At 38.9% G+C, this 22,502-nt stretch overlaps 1 pseudogene; it reads right to left on the bottom strand.

The window, feature by feature from the left end:
- Window positions 1-3,052: 3,052 nt before the first annotated feature.
- The window catches only part of LOC139044385 (sodium/hydrogen exchanger 9B2-like), a 42,098-nt pseudogene continuing 22,648 nt past the window's right edge, over window positions 3,053-22,502 (bottom strand).

Consider the following 22,502-nt stretch of genomic DNA (forward strand, 5'->3'; position numbering starts at 1 on the left):
CCCTGTGCAAAGTGCTGAGGATTCAAAGATGACCAAGGCAAGGCTCCCACCCCTAAGGGGCTGATTTAATAGGAGACAAACCTGTAAAAAAAAAAAAAAAACTGAAAAAAGGTTCTAAGTCCTCTGACAGAAGTGTGTGTAGGGTACATACAGCCTTCTTTCAGGCACCCAGAGGTTAAAGTAACCCTTTCTATCTGTGGTTGGGGTGGAGTAAATTAGCTTGGTGGGAGTCAACACTCTGTATCAAGTTAACTCTGAGTTCACCAACCAAGTCAAGAGCTGTGACTTAGGATGTGGTGATGAACCTGAGACTTCACACGGTGAGCCCTGCAGAGGCCAGTACTGGACAGAGTCACAGAGATTTAGACAGTGGCCATCCACCGAGGAGAGGGAGGAAAGAGCTTGCTGCCTGCTGTGCAAAATGGAACACGCTATCGGCAGGGGCTTAGTGGGCTCTTCAACTATTTCTTCACACTGAAGTTCCATTTCTGATACTTCTTTGGGGACTTGGATATTTATAATAACATTCTCATTTACTTATACTAACTGTACTTTGTATAAGTTAGTAAGTATTCAAAGCCTGGTACTTAAACTACTGGTGAAGGTGGGAACGAGCGCTAACTGCTGCGCCCTTCGGTCTCACGTGCCCTTTGCTGTCCAGGTCCTCATCGTCCCCCATGTCCCAGCCGAGGCCACCCCCTGGATTAGCTGGGGGCTCCTGCTGCGAGCTCCCTAGCACTCCTGTACTTCTTGCCTCACAGCACTTATCACACCATTCTTCAATCTCTTGTTTAATTGTCTCTCTCTTCTATCAGACTGTCAGATCCTTAAGGACACGAACAATATTAGTCTTAATAATGTGCCTGGGTCACCAAAGCCCTTTAGTAAGTATTTGTTGAATGGATCTAGTTTCAGAGTCTGTGAAAGTGGAGGACCAGACGAGCATTCGGTTTATGGTACCACCAAGGGGCACCTAACCAACGAAGTGCAGTTTGAAACATCTGTCTGAACTTTGGCATGAATTAACCCAGTCCAAACTGACAGCACAAACACTAAGGGAATATATTACCATGGAGTAACCAGTGTCAGGCTGACATAAAAATTAAGCCTGTTAAGGCTTCATATTGTGTTAGCTTAATAAGAATTAAGCTAGTTTTGGACAGGGGTGAAAGTCATGGTGGCAGTGGCTGGAATGGTAGTCTAATGACGAGAGGAGTGGACAGGCTATATGCAGATCAGCTTGGTGGGATCAGAAGATTCTAATTCATTCATTTAATACGTATTTAATATCTCCTTCAAGATTAGCTTCAACTTCAAATTCTAGATTAAAGAGTTTAGATGGGAAGTGATAAGTAATAAACGCTTCAGGTATACAGCATGATAAAAGGTGTAAACTGTATTTAAACATGATTATTCTAGCAACTAGGCAGGAGTTGACCTAGACTAAAGAGAAACTTACGGGTGATACACAAAAGCCAAGATGGTCTGTTGAATAAGTGGGATAAAATATGACCTATGCAGATAAGCCTTTCTTCTAATATCATCTCTGTTGTCATGTCACAACGTCTGAAATTCCTGCCACAGAAGTCAGTTTTTTGGTCAAAGGTACTATCTTTAGAAAGCCCTTGTTAACATGCAAGAACATGCTACTAAGTGATGGTAACACCCAATACAATGGTACCTCTGACTCCCAAATCTGATCTTTCCATCTTCATAGGAATGTGAATGTTTATTGACAGACACTTCTCAGCTTCCTCATAGCTGGGTGTGGTTATCACCAATAGAAGGTAAGAGAAGAGATGTGTCTAACTTCCTCACAACTTTCTTAAAAATAAATTGCTTGCCTTGGACTTTCTTTTTTCCTTCTTCCTGAAGGCTAGAAAGGAGACATGGGAGAGATCTACTTCCAACCTGTGTCCTAAGCTAGGGCGTGGCGGAACATCAAGACAGAAGGACACAAATCGGGGCTGGCCTGGTGACGCAGCGGTTAAGTTCGCACATTCCACTTTGGCGGCCCCAGGGTTCGCTGGTTCGGATCCTGGGTGCGGACATGGCACCACTTGGCAAGCCATGCTGTGGCAGGCGTCCCACATATAAAGTAGAGGAAGATGGGCACAGATGTTAGCTCAGGGCCAGCCTTCCTCAGCAAAAAGAGTAGGATTGGCAGCAGATGTTAGCTAATCTTCCTCCGAAAAAAAAAAGGACACAAATCTCAGTAGACCTCATGAGCAGAGTAACCCTGTCAGCATCGACCAGGCAGCCAGTTTCATGAGAGGTAAATAAATTTCCATTTTCTTTTAAGTACTGTATTTCTTGTTTCTTCATTATAGCAGCTTAACTTACCCTGATTAATATGATATTCTTGAGAGTGGCATAGATTTGAAAATTGGCTCTCTGTCACCTAGAGAACAGGAAGAGCCTGAAGACGTGGGTCACAAGAAACAACTAAGAAAGGGCTAGACCAGGGCACGTCTTAGCGGGAGGCAAACTCAGAGGGGCCACTGAAGTGGGGGACTCTGTGGAGCCAGGCAGGAAGTTGAATGAGGGCTTTTGTCATCCAAATAGGTGCAAGAGGAAGAGCCAATGAAGATACTTTGTGTACATAAAAATTTTGGTGGGGCCAATCAGTTACAATACTTCACAGAAAGGTAGTAAGAGGGGCAGAAATGGAGAAGAGGCAGATTAACAGGGAAAGCGAGGGGAGAAACTGATGAGAGATTACAATGTATTTAAAAAGAAAAGAGGATCCAAAAACAACTCAAGGCATGAGAGGCTAGGTGGCCACGCATCATAAAACTGTGGCGGCAACAGTCACTCAGAGCGAGCTGTTGGCCAGCAGAACGCCACACCGAACTCGGTCTTTCCCCTGTTAATCTGATATCGTGGTAGTACATTAAAGAGTATTTCTCCCCACACAGATTAAGATAATGATGGAGTGTTTGAAGCAAAAAGAAGAAGATAGAGAAATCAGGCTAGAAATGTAGAACATTACCACCTACATGGAAAGGGTAATGGCTGAAAATGCTGTTTAAAGAAATAACCACACTTTAAGTTCTGTTACATTTTAAGCTTAAATATTATATATTTCAATATCTATCTTGATAAAAGCAGCCTCTGGTACAGCTTTCTAATCATATATTTAGCATTCTCTCTTTTCACCTCTAAACTTCTTCAGAGGGCTCTCCTCGAACTTCTCCATCATTATTTTGATGTGCAGCTTTCTGGAGAAGCCTGGGGCCCAGCAAACCAATGAGGAGACTTCCAATTGGGGCTGTGATGAGGATGGACAAAAATGCCACTGTCAACACATCCATTCCATATTCTTCTAATTGTTTCTCTCCATGTGACCTTGCTGTGTCCAAGGCCACGGATCCTATTGCAGCCTGTAAAAGTTTAATGGTAAAGTTGGACACAGGCATATAAGACAGGCACATAGAAAAAAGGTGAATTATTTTATCATTTGCAAAAACAAACTGCTTGTTCTTTTGTTCAACTAAGAAAGTTCTTTCTTTCAAAGTGTACTGCAATTGGTTTTGGTATTCTGAAAATTCTCCTGCCCTGGCATGGGGAAGGGATGGTGATTCATATGTACTTAGTTGCAGAAGGCAGGGTTACAAAAATATCAGGCAAATATATTTCAAAACACAAGGTAAATACAGCCTCATGATATAATTGACTATAAGACGATTCTGTATACTAAATTCCTTATGAGTAAAGAAAGTCACTGGTCATCTCACTCTTTTATCTTCAGGAATCTGGAATTAAAAAAGAACAAGATGAAAAAGTGCAGTGAGCCCTGTGGCCGAGTGGTTAAGTTTGCATATTCCACTTCAGCGGCTGAGAGTTTTGCTAGTTTGGGGGTGGACATGGTACCGCTCATCAGGCCATGCTGAGGCGGCGTCCCACATAGCGCAACCAGAGGCACTCACAACTAGAATGCACAACTGTGTACTGAGGGGCTTTGGGGAGAAGAAGAAGAAGAAAAAAGAAGATTGGCAGCAGATGTTAGCTCAGATACCAATCTTTTAAAAAAAGTTTAGTGATACTTACTGGAAGATGGCAAAGTTTTAAATGAAAAAACATAAGAATATGTATTGCTATAGAGCTAAACTAATTGTTAAACATAAAGAAACCTGAAAGTGGTAGGCACTGTCAAAACTTGAAGGTAATCTTATTAGGTATTTGGTGAACTCTTTGCCTTAGGTCTTGGTGAAATGTTTTATTTAAAATTTGTCTACTGGGAAGTATTATGAAAACCTTCATTTTCTTTTAGAGGCAAAATGCCATATTAGTGCACTTGGGAAAATAATATATTAATCAATCTGGTTATTCCCTTATTCCACAAAACACAACAATGTTGTCCTCTAGGACAATGAATCAGAAGAGAGAATGCTGGTGTGGATGAGACACAATGGCAGAGACTACTAATTGCCCACAAATATCTGAATGCCCCTTTTCCCTTCTAAACTAGAACTCCTGAGTGTTAGCTGGTCACATTGCTGTCCAAACCAAGACTTTTTTTCATCCTTCTTTGCAACTAGATGAAGCTATATATCTAAGTTCTGGCCACTGAGAGGTGAGCAGAAGTGATAAATGCTACTTTTGGATTGTTCCCTGAAGAGAAATGGACACTTGCACATCATTCTTTTTCCCCTTCCCCCTGATGAGAAATGGTGAACTGATGGAAGGCACATGCTGAGGACAGTGTCACCCTGCCAGCTCTGGAGTGTCCATGCTGGACTGCTGGTGGGAGAGAAGGAAAAATCTATCTCACTTAGTCCCTGTATGTGAGGGCTCTTTGTTATTTCAGGTTCCTTGTACCATAACTAATTCAACATTTCAAGAATTCTTGGCAAGAACTGCACTCATTACAATGTATATTTCTCTTTCAGTTCTCCGTTGTGTGTGTATGTTTTGAGGTTTGTAGGTATGCTGATTTAAAATATATTGTGATTTAAAATATATTTCTTACAGCAGGTCATGGACCAAAAAGTTTGAAGAACACTAATATGGAAAAAAACATACAAGAAAGTCTTGTTTCTTAGGCAGTGGCAAAAGAAGAAAAAAGAAAATTCCATACAATACTTGCTTCACAGTACATACATTATTCACCACATCCAAGATAATTTCTCCTTATTATAAATTTGCTTTGACAGCAGGAAAGTGCTGTCTTTCAAATTTTAACCTTTAGAAACAAATCTTTCAAACCAAAGCTACTAGAGTAATTATTTTGATAGTTACCTAATAAAGTTACCAGAAGTAGTGTAGAAGCTGGAGACACTGAGGGAGAAACTATTCCACTTATTGTACCATATAAACCTCACAGTATTCTTAGCCATTATGTCCCAGACATCTTTCAAAGTCTGATGAAAAAAAAACTTCTCTGGGATAATGCCCAAACCTATAGCCACACCAAATCTGGCATATAGTTACAGAGCATACACAACCCTCAAAGTTTCCTAAATTAAAAATATCTGATTTTCATCTCATGAAATAGAAATTTACATATTTAAATAATTGCAAAATAATCAAGGATGCAACAGTTAGATCTTGTTTGCTATAATTAGTCTGAAAATATACAATACAATCAGGGCTATTTGCAACAAATGATAATCTATACAGTTCTAATTTAATTAGCAATTATAGGTATTCTACCAAATGCATGGTCAATAATTTCAAGCACCTGTTAGTGCCTTGTTAGAGTGCACAAATTTTGGGTCATGTGATTGAGACAACTGACAGGAAGTACAGCTAGTTTGAAAAATTTAATATTAACTAATAATCTAGGAAATCAATAAAGCATTTTCTGAGTTGTTTCTCAATAAATCTTTCTCCATTATATATAAAGACCGAGGTTGAGCATAACTGATCATCAATCATATTGACAGTGAAGTATTTCCAAACACTAACATGGGCCGCGCTATTTCTGTTTCACTCTCTTCTTAGAAGACATCAAAACGAAAAATCTCTAGGTGATTCAGAGAGCTCTGACTGATGAAAATTCAAACTCTTCCCTCCCTCTACTACTGCTTTCTAGTAACATAGGGATTTATTGGATTTTCAGTTGTACCCTGGAGATCTAAAGAAATTTAAATGAGCCATCATATTAAAGGAATCAGCATACCAAAAATAAAACTTTTAGAGTAGATTAGTAAAAATTCTTTTCATAAATCAAACTTTAGTTACTTTTGTTCACCAAATTTGGACAAGCCCTCTTATTCAAAATTTTAAGGGATCATATTGAAATAGGAGTTAAGATCCATCATTACCTGGACTGTGGCCTTTGGAAGCCATGCAAATGAAATAAATATCTTTTCCTTTATGTTAAAACCAGCAAAACACACCATCAGAAATGTAGTCAAAATTCGTATCAGTACTGCAATACCCAGGGTGGCAACACAAAGGCCTGTAAGAAATACTCAATTTTTAGACATAACGAAATACTGGGGAAGAAATGGAATCTCCTGATTATTGATTCAAAATTCTATCAACAGAAATAATCTAAAAACATTAAAAAATTAAAAAGACAAAAATGATTAGGCATAATTTGTCAAAACATCAATATTAAGGATCAATCAGACCATTTGTTTAAAAGAAGGTATTTGCCCTAAATTAAAGCCAGAAATTAACTAAATATATTTGAATTTCCACAAAGGAGATTTGAATGTTATTTATCTTATGCTTTATAGCAAGAACCACACTTTTTCCCATGTGTTTATTTAACAAGAATTTATTAAACTATAACTACGCATAACAGAATTTGGACTAGGTTCTGATACCCAAACACGCATAACGTACAGACTTTGCCTCCATGAACTCCAAAGTCAGAGGAAGACAGAAACATAAAGAACCAAAAGGTGAGTGCAGTGTAAATATACCGGTAAGAGGGCGCAGAAGAGAAAAAACTTAATATTTTCATCAAAGTGGTTGAGAATTCTTTACAGAGGATAAGACCAGAGGTGATATTCAAAATATTTATCAGCAAGTATGGAGGCAATCAGGCAGTCAGAAGAGAGCTGGCTGGGCACTGACCAGTCAGAATAGACACTGGCTTCTACACCTGTTTCCCCATACTGGTGTGTGCACTGACTGCCCATCACCCTGGCTGATGTGTACAGCTACTTCGTTCAGTCCTTCAGAATCCTTTGCTGATAAAGGTAAGTTCATTCTGATTTGCAAAATAAGAGATTGTGACTAGGGCAAGGCAAGCTACCGGACCTGAGAAAGGCAAAGCTAAGGTGAGTACTAGGTAATAGGGTGGTTTTTGAAAAAGTAACATTTGTTGAGTGCTTGCTCTGTGCTAGGTTCTGTATTAAGCTTTAAATGCATCTCTTTACTTAGTCTTTACAACCTGTGGAGTAATTATTCTCACTTTACAGTTGAAAAAAAATGAAGATCAGAAAGGATAAATAACTTTCTCAAGTTCAAGAGGCTGGTAAAACACCAGACAGACATTGCTTGATGCTCTATTGTGAATCTGCAACATGGTTTCTTTATGAAAAGGTTCTGTGGCTCTTTATTGGAGGGTATTTTTCCCAGCGTGGTAGATTTTCAAAAGTATTTGTTGCCTTAAGTACAAGATACAAAAGGGACGATCCCATTCCCAGGAGGGAGCAGTCTGGGGAGGATGATGAGGAAGCCTTGGACACACTGAGCCTCAAGTTTTGTGGGATTTACAAGTGGTGATGTCCAAGCAGCAACTGGCTATGTTGAATTCGAGATAAAGATTTTGCAATTACATAGTTTATAATCGAAGCCACTGAGTGTAGCTGAGCTCAGAGAAATGATACCCAGCGTGAAGTGTAGAAATCTTTTGAAAGAACTTGGAGGAAGAGCAGCACTTAAGCCATATATAGTGTAAAGGAAGACTCAGAGGGCACTGGAAAATGTAAAAATTCAACGTAAAAAGTGTTGTAAAGAGGTCAATAGCGTCCAATGCTGCTGAGAGATCAAGTCAAGTCAAGACTAACACGTATTTCGTGTATCCAGCAATACGACCGTGGTGAGGGCGGGGCTGGTTGTGGAATGGGGCAGAAGCTGGGCTGAAATGTTCTGAGGGAGGGCATGAGAGTTGAAATGGAAAAGGGGGACACAGTTACCTCTTTAGAAAAGTTTGAAAAGAGGAAGAGAGAGAGAGAGTGGTAGGTGAGGGGGGAAGTGAAATGAAGAAGGGATATATATATATATATGTATATATATTTATTCAAATTTTGACTGTGGTAAAATACACGTAAAATTTACCATCTTAACAATTTTTAAGTGTACAGTTCAGCAGCATTAAGTTAAACACTCACATTTTTGTGCAACCAATCTCCAGAACATTTTCATCTTGCAAAGCTGAAACTCTACACCCATTAAACAGCAAGTCCCCATTTCCCCGCCTAAACCCTGGCAGCCACCGCTCTCCTTTCTGTCCTTATGAATTTGACTCCTCTGGATGCCTCACAGGAGTGGGATCATGCGGGATTTGTCTTTCTGTAACTGGCTTATCTTACCCAGTGTAATGTCCTCAGGTTCATCTATGTTGTCACATGCGTCAGAATAGAAAGATACTATTTTAAGATAGGAGAGATTAAAATCTGTTTCAATTCTGCAGAAGAGAAAGCTGTGACAAGGATATCTGAAGATGTGTCAGAAAAAGGGGAGACTCTGTGTGAGATCTAGAAGGAGGTGGCAGGGATGGGATCCCTAGTATGGACGGAATAATACTGTGATGCAAGAAAAGAAGGAAATAATGAGTACAGGTCTTTCTTGATGTACGATGGGGTTACATCCTGATAAACCAATCATAAGTTGAAAGTCAACTTTAAGTCAAAATATTGTAAGTCAAAAATACACTTTGGGCTGGCCTGGTGGCATAGTGGTTAAGTTCGCACCTGCCGCTTCAGCAGCCCAGGGTTCCCAGGCTTGGATCCCAGGTGTGGACCTAGCACCGCTCTCAAGTCATGCCGTGGCGGTATCCCACATACAAATTAGAAGAAGACTGGCACAGGTGTTAGCTCAGCGACAATCTTCCTCAAGCAAAAAGAGGAAGATTGGCAACAGATGTTAGCTCAGGGCCAATCTTCCTCACCAAAAGAAAGAAAGAAAGAAAGAAAAAGAAAAAAATGCATTTAATACACCTAACCTACCAAATATCATACCTTAGCCTAGCCTACCTTAAATGTACTAGGAACACTTACATTAGCCTACAGTTAGGCAATCATCCAATACAAAGCCTATTTGATAATAAAATGTTCACTATCTTATGTAATTTCTTGAATACTTACTGAAACTGAGAAACAGAAAGGGTAGAAGTGTATGGGTCGTTTGCCCTCATGATCCTGTGGTGACTAGAGCTGCAGCTCACTGGCGGCTGCCCAGCATCTCGAGAAAGGATCATATGGCATATCGCTAGCCGGGGAAAAGATCAAAATTCAAAATTCGAAGTATGGTTTCTAATGACTGCATATCACTTTCATACCATGGTAAAGTCAAAAAATCCTAAGTCAAACCATCGTCAGTCGGGGACCATCTGTATACGTGTACAAATTAATTTTTGAGTATGGTACTAAAAGTCAACAGTTTTAATATGATGGCTTTTGAATGTATGAATGAATAAAAGAATGAATGAACAAACATTTCTATCCCATGGATACATATTATAGAACTGCCTAATTATCTTTAAAATTCTGGCCCTTGATCAGGACAAGCCTAGATGAACATTCTTATCGTTGGAAAAAAATTTTAAGGCCTGCATTTTCTTGATAGTAGTTAAGAGCGACACTTTTCTTTACAAGCAACAATATTGAAGGCATAAAATTTACTGTCTTAGATTGACAAACATTCTTTTCTAACCAACTGCTTAAAAGATCAGTATTAACTTTTTATATAATTGTGACAATGGGAACCACCAAATATAAACCTACTACAGATACTACAACTGAATATAAAAAGTTGATTTTAGCAAAAACACTACTTTGAAATTCTCACCCACAGTTTCTGGTCTGAGAGATGCAATAGATACCTCTGCTCCAATCAGTCCAAAGAGAAGGGGCTGGAAGATATCCCAGGCCACTGCAGTAATCTTTTCAACCTCTGCCTAAAAGAAACACACATACACATACAGGGATTTTTATTATGTGAAGTTAGAAGATCTAAGAATTTTACTAATTTGAAATCTGAGTCAATTTGACCTGAGATAGGCTTTATCTATGTGGCATCTATAAATAAGAAGGTAGCTAGAATACAGCAAAAAATTGCATAAAGATACTTCTAACAGTTAAGGTATTACATAAGGTGCGTTGGTGTTGGTTTGCAAAAGGATGTTAACTATAAAGAATCTCATCAAGTCATCTCAGGAGGACTTCGACTTCTGAATACATGATGTGTGTGTCCATAATACTTAGTATTACTTTATAGTTAATTTTCACTCAACAATATGATTAAAAGATCTTGTAATATTTATACATATATCTAGAAATGCACCTTATTGCTGCATAATAATGTATGATATGGAAGTACCATAGTTTATTCAACCATTTCTTTATTAATAGACCTTTAAGTTGTTTCCAATTTTATTTTATTATAAAAGAATACTGTTTATGACTATCTCAAATCATGCACAAAAATAAAATTCCGGTATAGTGAAGTGCTGTGCCAGTTATTAACTTACTGCCCCTCGGCTCCAAATCCTCCTTTCAATTGTTGCTCTGCAGAAGATGGAGCCAGGGGCTGGCCCAGTGGCCGAGTAGTTAAGTTCGCGCGCTCTGCTTTGGCGGCCGCGGGTTTCGCCAGTTCGATTTCTGGATGTGGACGTGGCGCTGCTCAACAAGCCATGCTGGGGTGGCATCCCGCATGCCACAACTGGAAGGACCCACAACTAAAAACACACAACTATGTACCGGGGGGCTTGGGAAAAATAAAATCTCAAAAAAAAAAAAAAAAAGAAGATGGAGCTGGACCCTTTTAAGTCTTTCCCCTTTGCTAGCTGGACCATATTAAATTTTGCCACTAGAGGGCGCCCAAGAGCTACTCCAAGAGGAAGGCGCTCGTCTGGTTCGGTGGCTCCTCCTAGCAGGATGCTTCCGCACCGGGTCCTGCAGCCCGGGTGGCTTCTCCAGAGCCAGGCTCCTAGGGTGTATGGCGGCCAGCAGCACTCAGCGGTCAGCAGCTGCCCCCAGCCTCCTCCTCGGGTGATTTCATAGCCAACTGCCCTGGGCAACATACCACCCCATACACCTTTAGAGGGTAGATTTCCAGCAACTTCTGCAGGCAGGGTACCATGGTGACTTCTCTGCCATCCAGTGAACCAAGGCTCTAACAAGGCTTGGATTCTCAGCCCTGGGTGCCGAAGTAGGTGGGGTGGGGTGGGGAGGTGGAAGCGGATGCTGCATCTCAGCCCTAGGGGTTTATAGCTGCTATTCCTATATTCTTTAGGGGCCTCTTTACATCTTACAAGACAATCCCTAGTATGGTTAATAATAAGCTTTCCCTATTCCAGTTACTATATGGTTTCTCATTCCTTCTAAGACCCTAATTGATATAAGTACTAACTTTATGACACACAATACAAAAACCCTTGGAAAAGATTGACATAATTGACTAGAATAAAACGAAAATATTTTGTGGCAAAAGAAACCATAAAAAAGGATAGGTGACAAACCAGGGGAAAATATCTGTACCATGTGTAACAGAATAAGGAGCAATATCCAATCAATAAGAAAAAGACATAGAACCTAATCGAAAAATGGGCAAGGCATACACACAAGTAATTTGTACCAGAAGAAACACAAGGGCCAAAAAACATGAGATACTAAAACTCAGTAATCAGAGAAACACAAATTAAAATGATATACCATATATTTTTTTGGGGGGGGAGCCATCATATTGGAAAAAAACACTAAAAAGTTTTAATAATGTCTAGTATTTATAAGACTGTAAGGAAACTAAGCAATTGGTAGGAGAGCAAATTGATAATGCTTTTTTTGTAGGGCAATTTAGCAGTACCCTTAACAGTGTCTAAGAATTTACATTTAACAGATTTTTTCAATCAACTAATAAGAATCTATGTTTTTGAACGACATTTTAACATTTTTTTACCATTTTTACACATCTAAGGATCTATACTTTCATTTACGTACTCAGCAGTTTGACAAAGGAGGATTACCTCGTTTCCCTATTTTCTTAATTTTTGTTATTTCTGGTATGTTTATTAAGGTGAAGATTCTATTTCCTCTTAGTTTATAAATGTTTAAAGACACCGTATATGAGGGGTTGGTTGATTTATTTATATAGTTCTATTCCTATATCATTATAAAGTTATGTTTTCACATCGTAAGGAATCAGATCATGACTGAGGTTCAAATTCTGCCACACACCAACTGCAAGCCACTCGCCTCTCAGCACCTAATTTTCCTCATTTGTAAAATGAGAGGTTTACATTAGATAACGTCCAAGATCCTTTATCACTTAATGACAGTGAATCGTCTGCCAAACTAAGGTCCAGATGCCACCCTTCTACATATCTTTAAATTTTACTTTTTAATTTAGTTTTTAGAGTATATCATAGCTAAAGTTCAGACTTTAGCTGATATCCATAGTTGTAAAGAACAAAAATCAACTCTATTAATTTTAGGTTACTTAGCCTTCTGTTGCCATGACTAATGGCTTAACAGAAGTCCTCGAAAGTATTTCATGTACTGAGAACTCCAATGAAGGCAGAGGCATATTGAGTTTTCTCTATCAAATTGTTTTTATTTCTAAACTTGGACAAAGGCCACAATTTGGTTTTTTTTTTTTTTCTCGCTGAGGAAGATTCGCCCTGAGCCAACATCAGTTGCCAGTCTTCCTCTATTTTGTATGTGAGCTGCTGTCACAGCATGGCCACTGATAGACAAGTGGTGTACATCTGTGCCTGGGAACTGAACCCAGACCACCAAAGCGGAGCATGCTGAACTTAATCACTAGACCACCAGGGCTGGCCCCACGATTTGGTTTTTGATTGTAATACTGTAGACTAATTTAATATCAGACATGGCCCTATATATTGTAAAACTTAAAGATGAGAGAGGAGCCACAATGTACCTTCTTGTGGGTTTTTTTGTAACTTCAAAACTAAAATGAATCTGTTTATAAAGAAAATAGAGGGGCTGGCCCCGTGGTGTGGTAGTTAAGTTTGGCACACTCCACTTTGGTGGCCCAGGTTTGCAGGTTCAGATCCCAGGCGTGGACCTACACCATTCATCAGCCATGCTGTGGTGGTGACCCACATACAAAGTAGAGGAAGACTGGTGCAGATGTTAGCTCAGTGACAATCTTCCCCAAGCAAAAATAAAAAGAAGAAGATTGGCAATGGATATTAGCTCAGGGTGAATCTTCCTCAGGAAAAAAAAAAGAAAGAAAAAGGAGTCATCAAATAGGCTAAGTACAAAAGAAGACATGAGTTCAGAGGAATGAAGACTGTGGTGTCCACTGAAAGTTAAGGCCACTTTACCTATCTGTATGCACCATTAGTAAGAATCTTCAACAATGGAAATCACTTTCCATTATGGACAAAAAGAGAAAGTTAAGAGAAACAGAAGTTTCATCATGAGTTAAATATCTACTTAAGCTGACACTTCTCTTCTTAGAGAGAAGATTTCAAGATTCAGAAGATTGAAAATATATCAAGAAAAACATCCTGTAGCTGTTAAAGTCATCAGAAGAAGCACTGCATTTGAAAACAGATGAAAAATATAGATGAAAAAGGCCTTAAAAAAGTGAGTGCATTTGAATACAATAATGGCAAGATTATAAGGAAAACCAAGCAGGAAAGTATGAGATAATGTCAGAAAACTACAGGCGCAAACAAAATTTTATAAAATATTGTAGCTTGTCAAAGCATAATTCAACAACAATATAGCTACAGCACTGAGTTTACAAGTGTTTTATTTCCATTTTCCCACATAATAGCCACAATAATTCTTTAGTGATTATTATTATTTTTTTCAGTGTACAGTTGAGGAAACTGAGTATTAGAGAAGGTAAGTGACTTGCTTGGGATTACACATCTAGACAGTAGAATCTCTGGGACTGGAATCCCAATTTCCATAGATTAAATTTTATGCTCTTTTTATTACATTGTGCTGCTCAGAGATAGTCATAAAAATTATTAGTGTGTTCTGACTAAGCACTTTGCCTTATATAGATTATTTCACTTAATCCTCCACTCTATGAAGTTGTTGCTATTATCATTCCCCACTTGAGAGATATGGAAATCGAAGACTGAGAAGTCAGATACTTTGTACATGGGCATACAGCTACTCAGGTGTAGGGCTGAGCTTAATCCAGGAAGTCTGAGTGCTCAGACCCTATGCTACACCATGGAACAAGGAGGAAAAGCAGTCCAAAACCTGGACTCATTGATTTGGTGCCTCCAGAAGTAGGGACTTGCCTGAGTACTAAATTAGAAAAGATATGGAGAGTGTCTGCCATATAAGTGATTCAATGAAGGTTTTTTTACCCTGTCTTTAGGAAATCATTTTCATATACTCAAACAGTGTGTTTTCATCCTGGCTCTGCCACTTATTAGCTTGGTGACCTTAGGCACTCTATCTACTATCTCTAGGCCTTGGTATCCTCATTTGTAAAATGGGTCTCATATCTACCTCTCAAGGTTATTGCAAAGAATAAATGAGATAACATAGGTAAGATTTCACTAGGAAAGGAATCTTTAAGAAAAAATAAACTGAGGAAAGGTCATAATAAGAGATTGATAGATCGGACCACGTGAAACTATAAGATATTTGTGTGTTAAAAATGAACAATAAAAAAAGGCACAAAGGGCTAATATCGTATATATAATCAGTACATTCAACTTTAGGAGATAATGGACAAAAAACCTATCAAAGAAAAAGAAAAAATACAAATAGCTAAATATATGAAAAAGCATTCAATTTTATTGTTAAGCAAGGAGGCATAAAACAAAAAAAGATACCACTTTTGACTATCAGTAAGGATAAAAATTAAAAACAATAATATTCTAAGGCAGTGTTTCACAAAGTGTGGTCCCCAGGGAAGCAGCATCAGCATCACCTGGTAACTGATCAGAAGTACACATTCTCAGGCCCCACCGTAGTCTAACTAAATCAGAAATTCGGGAGTGGGGTCCACAAGTCCAATTTAACAAGACTTCCAGGTGGTGCTAAAGTTGGATAAACATTATTCTAAGCTGATGACGATGTAATGATATAGGTACCTCACATATTACTGGTGGAAAAGTAAATGGATACAACTCTAGAAAGCAACCAGTTTGGTAATACGTGTCAAAAACCTAAAAATGTTCATGTTATTTGACCCAAAAAATTTAGCATTAAGAATCTGCCCTAAGGAAACGATATTGGATTTCAGCATAATTTAAAATAGCAGAGACTGGTTTTAAAAAGCTTATGGTGCATCCACGTGTGTGTGTGTGTGTGTGTGTGTGTGTGTGTGTAAAGAGACATACATAGGAGATTAACCAGAGGTAAATATGAAAAAAAAAGCTGTCAGTTCTCTCTCCGGGTTTTGGGATTACATTGATCTTCTATGTAATCAGCCAGGCTGCTGGCAATTCAGGCAAAGTTATGGCAAATGCAGAAAAACAGATGATTTGTTTGGTTTATAACGGTCTTTTCTACATGACTCACATCCTCGTTTTCTGAAGAATCGTGTAACCGGAACTGGCCGGGCCCCCTCCCTTGTCTTCTGCGCGAGTGGCTCACGTCCACTTGCGGTGGGCACCCGTCTTCCCCTCGACGTCTGTTGCTAAAACTACTCTTTTATGTTCTATTCCAAATGATATGGTTCCTTTTCACTGTTTATTTTTTATCCTATCATTTATTAATTTACAAACAATCTGAAATTGCAAAGTTTGGAAGTATAATGTTTTTAATACACTTGCTATATGTTATTCGAATAGATGTCGAAACATAAAAACGTGCCCTGCACAATGATGGTATATTCTGGTCACTTTGGAGTCGATAAACCTGAGTTAAATCCCAGTGCCACTTTCTAATTTTGTGACCTTGGACATGTTATTTAAGTCCTTCTGACTTACAGTCTCTATAAAATGTAAATGGTAATATTTTTTCAAAGGTTTTTTTGATGAGAATAAATGAGAATATCCCCTCACTGGCTAGCACAGGGCCATACGGAGTGGCAATAAAAATTGATTAATTCTCTTCCCTCTTTTCACCCATGACAGTATAATATAATGAGTTGGTTGTAATTTTTGAAGACTTTTAAACAAGTGACAACAGAAAGCATTTACCTATAAAATTCAATTTGAAGAAACTTACTACAAGCATATTTGAGAATTTTCCTGTTGAATAAATGAAAGGAAATAAACCAAAATAGTTTACAGAGCTGTTGGCTTTAGGTGGAGAAATTACAAATCATTTTTTCTTTCCTTTTATCTGACTTTTAAAAAATTTTTCAAAGTTCTACAATAAGCATATACCGCTTTCATACTCAGAAATCAAATAAACTTTATTCTAAACAATATTCTCTTTGGTAATTTATTTTTTTAAATGCTAAAAAAGGTTACCATTCAAAAGTGAAGGGACAGTTTGTAAAATGCTAATGTCAGGCAAGCTCCCAGATGCTCGACAAGGGTCACAGTGCACACACAGTGGCATGCCTTCACGGAGTGAAGACTGCGAGCTCTGTCCCGGACAAGGGGGCCAGAGTGCTCCAAGAGCAGTGCGCTGGTCAGCAGCCCAGGCAGGATGGAAGGCACTCAGCAGTGAGCGCTCAGCGAGGAGCCAGGGAGCCGAGATCAGACCCGAGACTGAACAGCAATGTGTGATCACCTGCCTCGGCCTGCAAGGAAAGTGAAGCCACGGAAAAGCAAATTTTGACAAGAGCAAATGTTTACAAGAGATGAGGGATGATAAGAGGACCCAATTTATACTGGGAAGTTTATGTTTTAGCTTTCCTCTTGTCAGATGTTAAGTTACGTGAAATCACAAAGGAGAATTTAATAATACGGGTGCTGCTAAGGAAAAAAAAGTAGACCTGAAATAAGCCTTACAGCCAAGCCTCCCCAGGAGGACGCAGCAGCCCTGGGCCCATGCAGTGCCTGCAGCAGGGCTCTGCAGAGCCTTGCTCCTTGCCTGCAAAGCCCAATCCACTGCGGCCTGCTTTCCTGGGGCCTCAGTCCCTTATCTACACAAGGCTCCAGGCAGCCCCACCAATCCACCCTCCTCTACAGCAAAGGGATGCCCAACTGCACATGTCTTGCCTCCCGAGAGTGAAAGCCTCCAACGGAGTGCCATGTGCCCACAGTGAAGCCCTGCCTCTACAGACCTCTGCAGAGACCGCTCACCTGCAGGGCACTGCACACCCAACCTCAGGACTGATAATCAACATATATTTTTCATGTAGTATTATTTTAAGCTGAATTATTTTCAACAGTTGTCTTTGGTTTTCCCAAATGATATATGTGTATTTAGTTTAGGTCACCCACATCTAATTTCTTCATGAAGCAGAATAGTATATGATCCTCTCAAGTTCAAATCCATAAAAATGTACCTTGAAATTAAATAAATGGCAACCAGCTAATTTCCATAATACACATAAAGGAAATGAATAATTTTAATGATCTTGAAAGTCAGTAAGAAAAACAGACAATCATAAAAAATGGGCACAGGCTTTTGAATAAACTGGCTAGTAAATATATGACAAGATGATTAGCTCCACTTGTAAAGAAATACAAATCAGATCAATAATGAGAAACATTTTTCACCTGTCAGATTAGCAAAATATCTAAAGATTGAAAGTACACAGATCAGAAAAACAGATCCTTTCACAAACTGTTGGTGGGAATATAAATTGGTACTGCTGTTTAAGAGGGCAACTCAAGGGGCTGGCTGCATGGCTGAGTGGTTAAGTTCGTGCACTCTGCTTTGGCGGCCTGGGTTCACCAGTTTGGATCCTGGGCACAGACCTACTACACACCGCTTGTCAGGCCATGTTGTGGCGGCGTCCCACATAGAAGAACTAGAATGACCTACAACTAGGATATACAACTACGTACTGGGGCTTTGGGGAGGAAAAAAAGAGGAAGATTGGCAATAGCTGTTAGCTCAGGGCCAATCTTCCTCACCAAAAAATTTTTAAAAAGCATACGTTAAAAAAAGGGCAAATTGATACTATCAAAAGTATCAATGTGCATACTCTTTCATAGAGAAATCCTATTTCTAGAAATTAATCCTATAGATACACTCAAAGATATGCTATATTTTGTTGATTTTAAGAAACACACTTTTTCATTTCTGAAATTAGGAAGTGATGTCATAGTTTAATTGGCAGCATTCTTTTTCTCTCTTGGTGGCATGTAAAATAATGGTGCTTCTTAGACTTGATAGTGTCTTAGTGGTATATGCAAGGATATTTTATTGATGCACTTTTTGTCTTGGCAGAAAATTAGAAACAATTTAAATGTCTGTTAAATTAAATTTAGGCAGGAAACTGGTTAAATAAAGTACAGTACAGCTATACAATGCAATACTCTGCAACCCTTACAAAGAATAAGGGAGGCATCATGGAAATATGACCATGATACATTTTAAGTAAAAACATCAAGTTATAGATTGGTATGTAACAGGAAAAAAGGAAGTGTATGTGTGCATTTGGGCATACGTTTGTATATGTACAGAAAATAGCTCTTATGATTAATTTTATTAACTTGATATTATGAAAGTATCTGGAAAAAAACTAATCTAATCAGAAAGTAGTCATGAGAAGAAGAACTTAAAATGAAATTCACCTTTTCACTGCTCCATCCCATGCCTGCAAGGAAAGCCATGAGCAACGTACACAGTCCTCCTGACCCAGGGAAACCAAGATACACACTGCTGAACACCGACAGCACAGACAGCCCCAAAACAAGGCACGCCCGCTTCCATACAAGTTTGTCCTTGAGGAGAAAAAACGTGGATTAGCTCAATTATTTCATAGAACTGATTTTTAATTATTGATTTTTCCATATTCAGGACTTAGTAGAAAATAAAAATGTCTGTATCTGTGCACATAAATGCATGACATAACATTTACTTTCTTTTCCTTAACAAAAGTAGAGTTAGCATGTGTACAAACGCAGCTTCCCCGTTCAGGAACCTCAGTGAGCCTCCTCTGAAGTCATTGACGCAGAAGTCCGCAGGGCTGAACGGAGCAGCAGAAAAGAGTGTGTGGGCTTTGGAAGTGGACAAATTAGGGTTAAAATGCAAGCTCTTTCCCACCATTGGCTATGCAGTGGCCATATTACTTAGCCTCTCCAAGCTTTGTTTCCTCCTCCTTGAAAGCAGTTACATCATGGGGTTTTTGTGAAGCTTAAAGATATGATATCTCTATTATTTTTAGGTTCTCTATTTACTCTTTAATGTGATGCTCTCCAGTTCTTCTTTCTAAATCTTTGAATACCAAGAAACTCTAGGTGGCTGTAGACTGAGAGGAGTCTGTGGTGTTGATTTTTAAAATCTAAGCAATGTGCTCCTCTCTTTCGTTACTTGTCCCTGTTCAGCCTTTAAACTTCTTGATTGCTTTAGAAGGCAGCAGGTCCTTAGAAGGGTTCGACTGGAAGCGCACAGGCCCTGGCAGTGGATGAACTGAGTTCATACCCAGCTCTACGGCGTTCTAGCTACGTGACCTTGTTTAAGTCATCTCTCCCTGAGCCTCAGCAGTGAAATGGTCATATTAAAGGTATTCTCTTCATGGGTTATTGTGTGGATTGCACTAGATCAGCGCTTCCCAACAGAACGATCAGTGATGCTGGAAATTTCTATGTCTGTACTGTCTCTGGAAATGTCCTGTGTCTGCTGGAGCTGCATGTAGATAGTCGCTGCCCTGATGAGCACAGCGGGACTTTACTCAACTCACCTGTCATTTTATACACAGTAAGCAACAAAATGTAAGCCATCATTTTTCTTTGTACTTTGTTGCATAATTAGAAAATCCTTGAATTTTCTTTTATGCATTCATAAAATCTTTTACAGACTATTTTACTTGGAGTTTTTTTGCAGCACAATAAAAATTCAAATCAACATACATTCTGATAATGCAAACATTAATTTTCTTAATTAAAGTTTTACTTCAGTTAAGATTTGAATTCCATTCAAAATGCTCTGAAATCTCAAAATAACACCAATTCTTTTAGAAAAGAAAAGGTTTTTATATGTTTACCTATCAGAAGAGACTAAAGAGGGTAAAGGAAAACAAACAAGCCTTTGTTTCTCATTAAGAATCACTATGTACAGTAAAGAACTTCAATCTACTCGGTGAGAAAGAGACTATATTTTAATGAAATGTTAAGGTCTATCTATTTGATAGTATTAGAATCTAAGGTATTTTGACACTAAAACCGTGGGCCCAAAGAACCATTTTATATCTTGATTTAGTTGAGTATTATGAATAATAATAAAAATAAAAAATAAATTAATTAAAAAAATAAGACTTGCGGGGCTGGCTGGGTGGCGCAGTGGTTAAGCTCGCACGTTCCACTTCGGCGGCCCATGGTTGGCCAGTTCGGATCCCAGGTGCAACCTATGCACTGCTTGTCCAGCCATGCTGTGGCAGGCGTCCCACATATAAAGTAGAGGAAGATGGGTACGGATGTTAGCTCAGGGCCAGTGTTCCTCAGCAAAAAGAGGAGGATTGGCAGCAGATGTTAGCTCAGGGCTAATCTTTCCTCAAAAAAATGAAAATAAAAATAAGACTTGCATATCCTATTAGTTTGGAATTCATGTTATTTGTTTTACAGTGCAAGCTGAAGTGTACAGAATATAAATAGGAGAAGAAAATCCCAGGACTGCATTAACATCTTCAAGGTTTAGCTGTCTTCCTAAGCCTCACAGACAGCACTGACAGAGCAGCAAGCAGTTTTAAAATGGGGGTCATTTGCTAAATCACGTCCTTCACATGGCTCTGAGGGAGTGTTCCAGAATGTTTTCCCGTGACATTTTAGAGCACGACTTTCCCACAGATGGTTTCCTTTACCTGGTCACTGCTTGGGAAGTACTGAATAAAAAATCCAAGAAGAGCCCCAGCTGCCACACCAATTACTACCTCCAAAATGCCTCTGAGGACATTAAAAACCGTGGAACCTTAGACACACATAAAAAAAAATCTTCAGTCAGAACTCTAAATCCATAAATACAAAGACTTTACTTCAATCATCACACAAAGCATCTGATTACACAGAAGGAAAAGTTTACAGATATTTCCTGCTCTCCACAGTCTTAAATATATGTGACTTAAAGTGTCTAATAAAATGGGCCTATCTTATAAGAAAGGTATGCATTATTAGAGATAAACTTCAAAATAGGCATAAACTATGATTTGTGCACTTTTTTGTACATTTACTTCAAAAAACTTTACCTAAAGGGCCTAAGAAAATATGAAAGATAAAATTCATGATTCAGAGCTAATTGGTATGATATGCATAGGCTGGGTGAGTAGACTGATCTAGTTTTCAAACAGCCATTTAATAGCCTGATTTTTTTTTGTGTGAGGAAGGTTGACCCTGACCTAACATCCGTTGCCAATCTTCCTCTTTTTACTTGAGGAAGATTGTCACCGAGCTAACATCTGTGCCAGTCTTCCTCTATTTTATGTGGGACACCGCCACAGCATGGCTTGAAGAGCAGCGCTATGTCCGTGCCTGGGATCTGAACCCACGAATCCTGGGCCACTAAGGCAGAGCACACGAACTTAAACCATTACCCCACAGGGCTGGCCCTACGAGCCTGATTTTAAAATAACAAATGTACACTGATTTTAGTAGGTTTGATATGTATAGAATACAGGAACTTAATTTGAGAATTAAAATCAAGAATCTTTTCTTACTATGATGAGTGTAAAGGACTCATTCCTTCTTGAATGTTTATTCTAAAAGCAAACTGAAAACAAATTATTTTTGAAATTGCTCTTAGAAGAATCTTTATTTCTTACTCAGCTTCTTTGAAATAATAGAGAGGTAAGTAGAACCAATATTTTCCCCCATATCATACAGAACTTAGGAAACTTTAATTAAAAAAACTTTGTGAACACATTGTGCAGAAAATTATATTAAAGTTGCTCAAAGGGGCCGGCCCAGTGGTGCAATGGTTAAGTTCACACATTACGCTTTGGCGGCTAGGGTTTGGCAGTTTGGATCCCGGGTGCAGACATGGCACCACTTGGCAAGCCATGCTGTGGTAGGCGTCCCACATATAAAGTAGAGGAAGATGGGCAAGGATGTTAGCTCAGGGCCAGCCTTCCTCAGCAAAAAAGGGGATTGGCAGCAGATGTTAGCTCAGGGCTAATCTTCCTCAAAAAAAAAAAAAAAGTTGTTCAACACATAAAGCCCTTCTTCACACACTATTCTAAGAAAAAATGTACTAACTAGTTATTGTGGGTTTTTGTCATTGTGGTTTAGAGTACGCAATATGTCACCCCAAATATGCCACTGGGGCATAAGGATTATTCTGAGTTGAAGGCAATTGAGAAGAAGCAGATATAAGAAA

Source organism: Equus asinus, unplaced genomic scaffold (genome assembly GCF_041296235.1).
Source record: "Equus asinus isolate D_3611 breed Donkey unplaced genomic scaffold, EquAss-T2T_v2 contig_803, whole genome shotgun sequence".
Taxonomy (NCBI): domain Eukaryota; kingdom Metazoa; phylum Chordata; class Mammalia; order Perissodactyla; family Equidae; genus Equus; species Equus asinus.